This window comes from Sarcophilus harrisii, chromosome 4 (assembly GCF_902635505.1).
Source record: "Sarcophilus harrisii chromosome 4, mSarHar1.11, whole genome shotgun sequence".
NCBI lineage: Eukaryota > Metazoa > Chordata > Mammalia > Dasyuromorphia > Dasyuridae > Sarcophilus > Sarcophilus harrisii.
In genome coordinates, this window is record NC_045429.1 from 216,431,041 (window position 1) to 216,443,603 (window position 12,563).

Consider the following 12,563-nt stretch of genomic DNA (forward strand, 5'->3'; position numbering starts at 1 on the left):
CGCTGGCCAAAGAGATTTCGGAGCTGCGGTAGAACACCGGGCTGCAGCTTCGTGAGCCCGGGAACGATCCGGCAGCGCGCGGACCCGGCTGCTGCAGAGCTCCCCAAAGCTGCAGGGAAACCCCGCGCCAGTAGGACAAAGCGCAAGCTGGCGGGAGCAATAGGGCGGCCGCTGCACGCGGGGAAGGAAAGCGGCTGCGAGCGGCCGCGGCAGCAGGCGGCGCCGTGAAGCGCGCGCCACCTCGAGCGAGCCAGCGGAGTGCGCGCGCCCGGGGCCCTCCCCCCTCCTCTTCCCTTTCGCTCGGGCTCCCCCCCTCCTCCTTTCTCCCATTTCCCCCCTCCCCCTCCCTCGCCCGAACCCGGAGCGCTATTCGCGGAGCGGCTTACGCTAGTTTCTGAGCGTACGGTACCCCAGCGGCTGGAGAGGCTGCGCTACCCGAATCCCGTAAAGTTATTGTGAATGGGGAGTGGGGTGACGTCAGCCCCCGAATGTCAACAATGTAGCGATTGAGAGTGTGGGCGTTCCGTAGAGAGAGCGCGAGCCAGGGAGAGCGAGTAACAAACAGAACCGAGGAGCCGCCTGCCTGAGCCGCCGCCGCCGCCGCCGCCGGAGCAGCAGCAGCAGCAGCAGCAGCAGCAGCCGTCGCAGCAGCAGCAGCAGCAGCAGCAGCCGCCGCCGCCGCGCACGCCGGGGCTGCGAGAACCACCGCCGCCGCCGCCGCAGCAGCAGCAGCAGCAGCAGCCGCCGCCGTCGGACGACCCAGCTTACAACCGCCACTGCCTCCTGCAAACAGCAGCATTGAACAGTATAAGCCCACGGCGGAGCTCGATTCGTGTGTGACACCGATTCTTCCCCGCCAGCCAAACACCCTCACTCCCGGCCCCCTGCAGCCGCCTACCTCCTCCACCCGCTCTCTAGTCTCTCCCTCGCCCCTTCCCTTGTTACATTTCCCCTCTACTCCCCTCCCTTTCCCTACGGACTTGGGGGGGTTGGGAACGAGCTGCCATGTGATGCCTGTCTGGCCGGGTTTCACTCGGTAACCCCCGAACCGAAAGCCACACACCGGCTGGCCGGCCGAAGCCGGGGCCGGGGGGTGGGCGGGGGGTGCTCGCCAGCCTGAGGACGGCAAGAGAGAGAGGAGGGAAAGGCGCAAAGTTCCTGGAAAAGGTGAGTCCTCTTTTCTCTTTGCAAGCTTGCCTTTTCCCGGGCGCTTGGGTGACGGGGGAAGTTTTCGGCGTGGCTGACCTTAAGGGAGGGGACGAACCCTTTCCAAAGTGGGAAAAGAGACATTGGGGGAGAGGGAGGGGGACGGAGAAAGGGCTGAATGGAGAGGGGACTGGAGCTGAAGAGGATTGTGTGGTTCTGGGGAGAAAGAAAGGGGAGGGCGAGGCGAAGAGAGGCAGGCGTAACCGGAGTGGGAAAGGAAAGATCTCTTGGGGTCCGTCCGGCTCGCTGAGTGTGCAGCGAGCGATTCTTTGCAAAGCACCCTCCTCTTGGGCTTTTATGACATTTTCTGGGAATGGGGAAGGAAATGGGAGGTCTTCCCCCACGGACACTGGCTGTGTGTGTGTGTGTGTGTGTGTGTGTGTGTAATCGTCTTGTCGTTTGTAGTCGGGGAAAATCTTTATTATATTCTGCATGTGTCGATGGGTGTTTTGGAACAGCAGGGGAGGAGGAGCGGAGGGTAATAAGTCAGGCGTGCGAGAGGGTTCAGGGAGGTGTTGGAGAGAGAGGTTTTTGTTTTGTGCCAGCAGAGCAAAGCAGCTGTCAGATCTGCAGGCCTTTTAACCCGAGCTGGGAGCGGTGGGATGGAGTGGCCAAGATCGCCACACCACCTATTCTCCATCCCTTTACCCGGTCTTTTTCCTCCCTTCCCCAGCCACCACCTTCCCTTTTCCCTTCGCCGCGCTTAAACCCATGGCTCGAAGTCCGTTGGCCAAGACTCGGCCCCCTCCGAGCAGTTTTTGCGTCAGCTGTCATCTATCTGCTGCCGCCGCCGGTCAGCTTGGACTCCAGCCGCCGCAGGCGTGGGGAGAATGCACAAGTTCGGTGTTGGGGAGGGAGAAAGAATTGGAGTCACCCGCAGCAAATTCTGGCCTTTGGGGGTGGTGGTGGCAGGAATGGGGGATGGGGAAGAGTACCCAAATTAGTCTCAGGGAGAATGCTGTTTGTGAGTGTTCGTTTGGCATCTCGACTGGAGTGAGCTCTTTCGAGAGGGATTTCCTTTTAAACATCCTGCATAAAAGTGTCATTACTCTCTCGCCCAGCTCCGCCGTGCTTCCCGCCCCGAAATCCTAAGCTTCTCTCTGCTGCAGAAGAATTTTTATTAAAGATTTACGCCTCCCATCCGCAGGCCAGGGAATTGTCAATCAAAAGTGTTCTGAATCCCTCAGCGTGCCTTATCCTCCCTCTTCTCCCGCCCGCCCTTCCCCCCCCCCCCCCCCCAATCTGTGACACTGGCCAGAGTCGTCAGTGGAAGCTGGAGTTTGAAAGGAGATGTTGTTTTTGCAATTCATAAATCACCCATCCAGCCAAAATCTTAGGAGAGGGAAACCAAAAGAGCATCTTGGTGACCCAGTCTCACTCTGAATTCGAACCTTACCTTGCCAAAGAAGTGCTGACTCCCAAGGAAGTGTTAATAATATTGAGGATGTCCACTCATGTTGGGTAGTGATATGTTTATATTCCCCTGTTGTAGATGATGTTTGGTGTCTTGCACTTAGTTGTCTTTTAGATGATTTTTACAACTTAGATGAAGTTGACCTGGATTGAGATACTTAGATGACTTTTAATTTCTTTGCTGGGTATTCAAAAACCCAGCCTGCCAGCCAGCTCTTTCCAGACTGGTAGTGTGCCAGGAGTAGAACCATCTATTAAATGGTCCATCACGGAAAACCTCAGATCGGAACAGTGCTCCGTGGTTAGAAATTGCATTTCTTAGACATCACCTTTGGTGATGAATTTCTCACGCTCTGTGTAAATTTCATCTGTTGAGTGTATTTAACTAAAAAGGGTAATTACTTCAAATAAAAATCCTTTCCTGCCTAGTGGGAACCCTGGTGAAGATGATGCTTAATGAGATATTTTGCTTTTGTCTGTTTAGAGTAAAATTAGAGATGTTAACTCTGATAACGATTTTCTCAGATCATTAAAATGTAACATGTAGGAAAGGCAGTTTGCTGCAGAGGCTCGGGCTGTCATGAAAGAAACTAAGTGTGAAATCATGCTTCTTTCCTTTTGTAGAACAGGCTATTTTTGTAATCCAGAGGGTGTCTTTCTTAAAAAATGCTTTGGTTATTGTGAGATCACCCTACCCTGATTACAGAAATCCTGGCAGTTCTGGAGTAAACTGCATTTTTCATTCTTTCAGGTGAAAATGTGAGTCAAAAAATGACATCTTATTAGATTCAGTCTTTAGTATGTAAGAAAGATTGCTAAATTACAGTGTTGTTATTCAGGCTGTTATAGTTAAAGGTATGTCAGCATTTTCATTAAAAATTCAGTTTTTCAATAGTTTATAATTTCACCATAAAACTTTTAGTGGAAAAAGTGTTTTTCACTTGGAAGATCCTTGCTTAAAGCATTCTGATTTTTTTAAGTGGATTGTTTACTTTGTTTCTTTTAGTGCTTTCAGAATTTAGATAGCATTTTAAAAATGGTCTCATAGAGATGGAATTCAAGTGTTAACTGCAACACCATAGAATAATTGCTTTCAATACTGAGAGAGAAAAAAATAAGTTGGAGGTTTTATTCAAACAGACTTTTCATGTTAGATATTAGAATGTTTCATATTTGTTATTTGATTCCTTAGCAATGAGTGTTTATTTCTGAAATTTTGACTGTTTTCCGTATTCAAAGATGAAAATGTCATTTATTGTATACATTGATATTATATGTACAGAATATTCTTCATACACATCTTGAATCTAACCAAACTTAATGGCACAATTTTCTGATAGTTTTACAGTGTCAAAAAAAAAAAATGAAAGAAGGGGGAGGGGGTGAATAAGAGATACAGATAGGTAGGGGGAAAGGTCTGTTTCTAATAGTGCTTGTTACTGCTCAGAAATCATTTATCATCGTTTTCTTGAACTCAATATGGCAATTTCCTAGCCTTGCTTCACCTCTTGAGCCCTTTGTGTGGGGCTTAATTATTTGCAAAATGCTTTGAAATCCCCAGATGAAAGGCAGCATATAAGTGCAAAAAAGTATTGTTATTCAGATATGGATGTTAATGAGCCATTACAGTTCTTCAGAAAAATGTCTGTTCAAAAATGGTAGGAAACATATCCACCTGATAATAACTGCTTAAGAAGAGGTTCAGATTACTGATGAGATAATTCACTCCAACCATGTCCTCTTCAATTTGTTGCAATTCATTTTGTGATCAAAGTGAGTTACATAGAGCCAGATGGTCAGGTTCATGTTCACATCTATGCTGAGCCAGTACTTCACTTCTGGACCTCTTTAGCAACTCTCTATAGAGCTAGAGGGAGTGAGTTATTCATTTGCATTTGTGATGATCACATCAGAGAGCCTCCTATGAAGCCAACAAAAGGTTTTAGATCAATTTTCATTGTTGGCAATTATTTCATTCTAGCTGAATTTCACTGGTATGGACTCAGACTCAAATGGGCAGGTAACCCAGCATGTATCAAGTTTTTATTTTAGGAAATGCAACATACATCCGGCTCTGGCTTCAGTTTTTATCAGGGATACTTTTACTTCTAGGAGGTCAATAGAATTGAAAGGGAGATAAACAAAGTTGACTGACTTATACTTGCATCCCTATTAGCTTTTGCGTATATTTTGTGAATTAATGGGAATAAATATTAATAAATTGTACCAGGGACACAGATGAAATTTGAGAAGAAATACATTCTATTTTAATAATATGATTACATCTGTCTTTTGCTTGTTATGGATTAAATATAATAAAAATCGGTGGCATAGTGGAGAGAGCAGTCATCCTGAACTCAGAAAGATCTGAGTTCAAAGACAGCCTTAGACATTTCCTAACTTTGTGATCCCAGACAAATTATTTAACTTTTCTGGGGCTCAGATTCATCTATAAAATATGGAAATAAATAATAGCACTTCCCAGGTTTTTTTGAGAATAAAATTAGATTATACTTGTAAAATGCTTTGAAGATCTTTAAAATACTATATGAATGCTAGTTATTATGATTATGTGACTTTGGGATATCTGAAGGCCTTAAGTACTTATTTATTCAGAAAGCCTTTATTAAGAATCTGCTACATGAAGTGTAATAATATATTAGGTACTGAAAACATTACTAAGATGAACAAGACATTGCTTCCTGACCTTAGAGAATTTAAGGTTTAATAAAGTGGTAATAATAATAGTAACTAAAAACAGTAGCCAGCTTTTATCTTGGTTTGTTAAATGCTTTACGAATATATCATTTCATTTGATCTTCATAATAACCCTAGGAAGTAGGTTCCATGTACAATAAATGTAAATGCATGAGACAGTGCATGTTTGAAGGTAGAAAAGTTACTAAGAGTGCTAGATAAGAAGTCTAACTGATTTGAGAACTGGCTTGTGATATTTTTCCCCCAAGTGATTCCTTCCACAAATTGAAAATTGAATTTTATGTGCAAAGAATTTGATCCTTCCAGTTCTCTTCAGACTCGATATGGCTTCTGTGAAACCTTCCCTAAACCACTTAATTATTTCAGCTCTCATCCTCCTCAAGAATCTTGTTTATGTTGATTTTCTCTATTCATATTATGTTCTTGCCATCATTCTTACCCCTCAGAAAATGTAAGCTGCTTGAAGGTAGAGCCTGCCTTTTTGTCTTTGAAGCTCTAGGACCTAACACAGTGCCTTATACTTGGTAGCTTGCTTAATAAATATTTGTTGAATTTGTATAAAAAGAAACTAGGCTTAGATCAGAGCAATTTGAGGTCAGAGTAGTCACACTGAAGCCTGAGGAATAAGTCAGACATAAATTTAGGGTGATAGTTCAGCATGCTAAATTCAATTTAACAAACACTTATTAATCACTTAACAGTGAATTACTGGGATAAAGACAAAGTCGAACATAATAGAATTATATACAATCAGTAAGTTAGTGGCAGTTGAAAACTGGATTGCAAGGAAGCATGCCTGAAATTTTGGGCAATTTAAGTAGTTATCTAGCTAATTTGCCTTGATTTTTAAATTGATTTTTTTTTCAATTAACAAGCATTTTATACAGCTAATTTGTATAATGTCAAACTATCTCCAAACTGAATTTAGTATTTTAATACTGCTAGCCAAAACTGATTCAGAAGATCAGATCAGTTCTTACCTTACATGTCTTTGTCTAGGGTGCAAATGTATTACAAAACATGAATTTTGGGTGATGGAAGTGAGTCAGTATGGTATAATTGAAAAAGCATTGGCCTTCAAATCAAAAGAGCCTGTATCTGAATTCTGGCCCTGACAAATCAGGAACTGTGTACCCTCAAATTTCTAATATTGAAAAATGAAGGTGTTTCCTCATCTCTTGAATTATGGGATTGTAATAGGTACATTCTAAAGTCCCTTCACTTGTTAAACCTAGTTTACAAAAATAATCTTATGTAGTGTTTTGTTGACAAGTCAGCTATAGTTATTTTAACTTATAAAATTCAAAAGAAAGTCAAGGCTAGCCAGAAACTTAGACTTATTATTTGGTACTAGATTTTAGTAAAAAGTTGGCTTATAATCATGCTATATCATGTTGTATCTATACAACAGTATTCTCTCTAATGACCATATTATTTCTAAATACTATGTAAATTGCTCCATTGCTCCAAATTGCTCCAACTTAATGGTATTGCTGAAAGATATAGGCAGCAATTCACTCTTTTTTCTCCTTAGGTTTTCTTCCAAAACAATAAATCACTTCACTCTGAAAGCTCTTGTCATTTCTCATCCATGCCACTGGAATCAGTGCCAAAATATCTTTCAGCCTTCCCAAGTGACTTTGCAATCAAGGTTCAGGCAGTATGTAATCCCTTGGTAATGTTTCCTTTGTATCTTATCCTCATAATAAATTGGCCTTTGGGTCTGTGATCAGTCCTTTTCCTTTCTATATCTCTCTAACAGATTATTTTCTTCCTCTGCTGACCACCCTGTTCTCTTGGAAATCTTAAGAGAAACAACAGCTACTATAATCTTTGGGGGGAAGGGGAAATAAAGAAAAGAAATATCTTTGCCAGTCACATCCCTCTCTTTTCATTTCCTTCTTACTTTCCTTTTTTAAAAAGTTATTTATTCCTTTACTTTTGAGCCCTGTCATATCTCCTTTTTCTCTCCTTTCTTCTTGTTCTAAGCCTTTGACTGCCACATGACAAACTCTGACTGTCAGCAGAAGAAAACATTTCTAGTCCCTTGACAGTTGCTGATTCCAGTCTGTGACATATTACTGAATTTCTTCTTTATGGTCCTTTTCAAATTCTTCTCCCTGACCTTTTTCCCCTAGTTATTGCTATAGAAGCTTTTTTCAGTTTTTCTTTCTTATCTCCCACAGACCATCTTAACTTTTACATAATATAAGTCCTCATAATATCCTCATAAAGTAAAGCATAGCTGGGTTATCTTTATTCTTTTTCCATTTTACATGTAAGGAAACCAGAATTAATGTAGTTTGCCCAAGGTTACTGAATGAGTCAGTAGTGGAATTGGAAAATTGGCGATCATCATAACTGCTCCATTGTTCCACCTATTAGCCCACATTCCTCTTGTTTTCAAGATATCTCTTTAGAAGTTTGGCAATTTTATCAATGTGGGTGCTCCCTTCAACAGTGTGGATCATCATGTATTCTTTCGCACATTATCAGAGAGCTTCATGAGTTGTTATGACCAAAAAAGTCATAATCATCATTATAAGTGGCTGTCTGCTAGTAATGAACTTATCTCAATTTAACTAGGCTGGAACTCTGAAGTCAGACCCCCATATAATCAGTGGGCCCAAATTTGGAGCTTGGAGTAGGAGCTGCCTGAGTTTGTGTTCTATGGGAATAGCTTAGAGGGCTCCCAGTCACGTCGTCACCATGGTCGGGCATCAGAGTAGGACATTACTGAAAGCCCTTCCCTATATGTAGAATTTACTTACAGAATGTTCACTTTTACTCCCATGTGTCCAAAAACATTCATTACCTTTTCAGACTTGTCAGCATGTATATGTATCCTCACCAAATGGGTTAGGGCTGCAGAAATATCTCTCTGTTGAGACAGCGCGTCACTTTATCAAACTTGCCACTCTGAAACAAGTGCCTCTCCCTCTTTCTTTGTGGCAACATAATGAGAAAAAAGTGTTCCATCTGCAGTTGGGGGGACCAGAGTTTGAATCCTGTCTTTGTTGGTTATTATCTGTGTGACTTCAAGCAGATTGCTTAATCTCCCTTGATTCCTATTTCCTCATCTGTGAAATTAAAATGTTGGATTAAATGGTCTTTAAATTCCCTTCTAGCTCTAACTTTGTAGACTTAGTTCTTCTAGCTCTATTAATCATCTCCCATCTCAGGAATCTTTTCACTCTCTGTGGCCCTGGAGGTTGCTTTGTCCACTTTGCCTTATCATAATGTGCCTGAAAGAGGGCCCAGAATTTCATTGCTAAAATTTAATTGTATCTCTTTGACAATTGGAAGTAAAGTTGTAATTTTTTTTAATTAAAAATTTTGAAAATAATCAGTTGCCATCCTGGGGATGGAAGAGAACAAACCATATTCTTTTAAAAATATGTATATATTTTAATTTATTTCATTTCCAATTGTATGCAAAATTTTTTTATTCTTTTTAGATTTCGAGTTTCAAATTCTCTCTCACTCTTCCCTCTCCCTCATCCTTTGAGAAGACATAGAAATATAATATTATCTATATGAAATCATGTAAAACATTTCCAAATTAGCCACATAGCAAAAGAAAACACACAAAAATCCCAAGAAAAATAAAATTCAAAAGAAGTATGTTTCAAGCAGCACTCAGAGTTCATTAGTTATTTCTCTGAAGGTAGCTAGCATTTTTTATCATGGCTGATAAATTAGAGTATTGGAATTAGAGTAGCTAACTTTCACAGCTGATCATTTTTACAATACTGTTGTTACTGTACAATGTTCTAGTTCTGCTCACTTTATTTTGCATCAATTCATATAAACCTTCCCAGGTTTTTTCTGTAACTATCCTGTTCATCATTTTTATTAGCTCAATAGTATTCCATCACAATCATATACCACAACTTGTTCAGTCATTCCCCATTTGATAGTAGCCCCTCAATTTCCAATTCTTTGGCACTACCTCTATATTTTTGAACATCTGAGTCCTTTTCCCTTTTTTGTGTGTGATCTCTTTAAGATACAGGGTTACAGTGGTTATAGATCATATTTTTGATGTGTGTCTACTCCTATTTTGATAATTTAAAATATTTTGATCATTTTTACATGATAAGAAATTAAATAGCAAAAATCAAGTGATTTTTTAAAATCTCTTTTCCAAGCTTGGTTCTGTAATGACAGTTTTAATCCAAAGCAGTGTAACTGTCCCTGGAACAGAGTGTTTGAGAGCCATTGCATGCCTCATTATCCAAGACACTTGAATGAAGAACTTGTAGTAAATTATTAACTTCTAACGTCAATGAATCTGTGATCTCATCAATGTGAGTTTTTGCACCAGATGCACACCTTTTTATCCTGGGTGACTCTTATCCCTTTACTCCTATAAATCTTATTTAACACAGGGTTTCTATCCAATATTTTGGGGCCTTCCTCTCAGTGTCTTAACAATAAAAAAGATACCAGGGTTGCTTTTAGACTTTTCTGATATCCCTTACTCTAGATACCTTCTTTTCCAGACATCTTTGTCTTTGAAAGTATCTTCTTTATATATTCCTTCTTGTGAAGTATCATAGTCTTTGAAGAATCACAATTGCAGGTGGGCAAGAGAGATGCAGGGTAGACATAAATAGGCCACAGCATATATTACCAAAGACTAATTGTATATTCTATTAATATACTACTCCTATTATCTATCTTTACTTTAAAAGATTGTTTTTTGAATATAGTATATTTTTAAAATTCTGAAAAATGGTTGTAATTTGATCACCTGGTGATATTAAGAAATGATTTATTTTTATGCAAAGGATGAAATTTCAAAAAAATTTATTTGTGAACTGTTTTTTTGCATTTTGTTTTTCATTTAGGGCCTAGCTTCTTAAACTATGGTTTGTTGATCACATATGAAGACTTGTAACTAAATGTGGGGGCTGCAAAATTATGATTTGTTATAAGGAAATGTTTTATTTGTATACCAGTTTTATATACCTATATATCTGGAATCATGTAATAATTTCTCCTGAGGAAAAAGGTTGTGAGTGGAAAAATTTAAGAAGCCCTGATTTAGAGGATAAAGAATAAGAATTACAGGATGGTAGAGGAATATCTCATTTTAGTGTTTTAGATGGAAGAAAGTGAAGTCAACAATTCACCCAACTGGCATATTAATATTCTGAGGAAGAAAACTTGATTTAGACATAATCATTTTAAAGCACACTATTATAAATATTGGCTTCCAGTAACAGATAAAAGTAGGTGACCTTTATTCTTGTTATAGTCCATTTCAGGAAAATATTATCTTTACAGATTAATGTGTTGCAACTCTTTACTAAAGGTTTGAATGGATTTTTAAAGAACTAGACTGGGGTAGTTCAGTGGGCAATGACCCTCTGGTTACCTGAGGTTTTCAGGGTTACTGTTCAGAATGCTTTCTCAATGTTCTGTCCATTCTGGTTACCATTTCTTCATTTTCAACTAAAAGATATTCCCTGGCAGCTGTCTAAATATTAAGTTCACATTTGAAGTTCTAACTGAGGAACTATAAAATGTCTGAAAGTAGTAGCCTCATTTTTGCTATTTAGTTGAATTGGAATCTTTGTAGTTAGCTGAATAGTGATACTTAGTGCATCACTGTTGGGGGCTTTATGTGATTTTTAAAAAATCAAGTAGATGAGTGCATACAGATTTCTATGCAAACAATGATGAGCTTAAATTAAAGCTGCTGATTTACTAAGAGAATTACTTGCATTGATTTGAAGAATGTCTATATAGGTTCAAGATTCCATATCATGCAAATCAGTGAACACTGAAGAGTCAGACTGTGAAACATGAAATTAAATATGCCGCATCCTATTGCTTATTCAGGAAAGAAAAATGTAGGTATTGGGAAATTATTCTCTATTTTCCAATCATCTGATTTGAAGAGGCCAAAGTCTCAGCTGTCCCTAGGAAAAATTATAATTCAAAAAATTGAAAGAGGGGTGTTTTATTTTTTCCTGTACCTTTCACCTCTTTTTTTTATTGACCTCCCTTCACAATCCATTACCCTTTACCTGGTTTCATCAAATACTTTTCTCTCTTGCTTCCCCACTTGTTCAAAACAAGCTCTCAAAAGAAGAAACATTTGATATAGATGAAAGGGCATCAAATTTGGAGGCAGAAGAGGTGGGTTTGAGTCCTTGTTTGCTACTTGTACCATATGTAATCTTGTGCCCATCACATAACTGTCTGGGCCTTATTTTCAATATCTGTACAATGAGAAGTTTGGATTAGATCATCCTCTTAAAGCCCCTTTTACCAAATTCAGGAATCTGATGAGAACTCATGTGCATTTAGGTGTAAAAAGATTTTTATTTAGTACATTATTTCTCATCAGGGTGTTTGCATTTTAATAGCTGACAGCTGAATTATTCCAAAGAGTTGAATACTTGACTGGTCAACTTTTAAATATCAACTGGTTGGTGGTGAAGGGCATTTTGGGAAGTAGAGAGGGCTCTTGTGGTAAGCATTGCCTGCTCAAATTCTGTTCCTGGTCAGAGTAATCTAACTTTACAGATTAGAAGATAATAACTGTTTTGGTATATAAAGGAAAAATGGCTTTTCTTTCATGTTATAATAAACTTGACAGGGAGCACCAATCTTCCCTATATTCTTTCAAATACTGGACTTGGAAGCATGCACATTTTAGCAAGTCACTCTTTTATTTGACTTTTAAACTAAAGCCTCAGGCGGAAGTCACCAGGTCTATAATTAGGAATTCTTGTCACTTATCAGTGGTAGTGACCCTGAAATTCTCTATTATTCTTGAATATTTAATTTTAATTGAAAAAATATCAGTGCCATTGTTTTTCAGATTTTTTTCTTTAAGTTCTTTACAAATCACTCCCTAGCACTTTTTTTCAAAGCTGTTATAAGAGGCAGTATTATTTATTTTATAAACAAGAGGCAGCTTATGAACATTAAGGAACCATATTCTTGTGGGTAATGGGATTATTTAGATTGAAACACTTTGTCCACTTATAAATATCCTGAATGTATTAATGGTTGCTGCATACTCCTAATTCCCTTTCCCCACCCTCCCACCCCCAACAAAACAAAAACCAAGCTGTCCTGGACCCATTGTACCATCTACTGGCTAGTGTGGGGAATTTCCCCTAACCTCTTTCTTTCTTTTTTTTTTTTTTTCTCAGAAGTATGGTATATTATATCTTGATTGCTTTACCTATTTTCCACTGGCCAGA

At 39.5% G+C, this 12,563-nt stretch overlaps 1 protein-coding gene across 3 annotated transcripts in view; it reads left to right on the top strand.

Annotated features, from left to right (window-relative positions):
* Positions 1-698: 698 nt before the first annotated feature.
* Positions 699-12,563, top strand: part of BACH2 (BTB domain and CNC homolog 2) — a 416,861-nt gene continuing 404,996 nt past the window's right edge. For all 3 annotated transcript variants that reach the window (XM_031964518.1, XM_023503111.2, XM_023503110.2), the window contains exon 1: positions 699-1,167. The gene's annotated coding sequence lies outside the window, so the exon portion shown is untranslated. The remainder of the gene's footprint in view (positions 1,168-12,563) is intronic.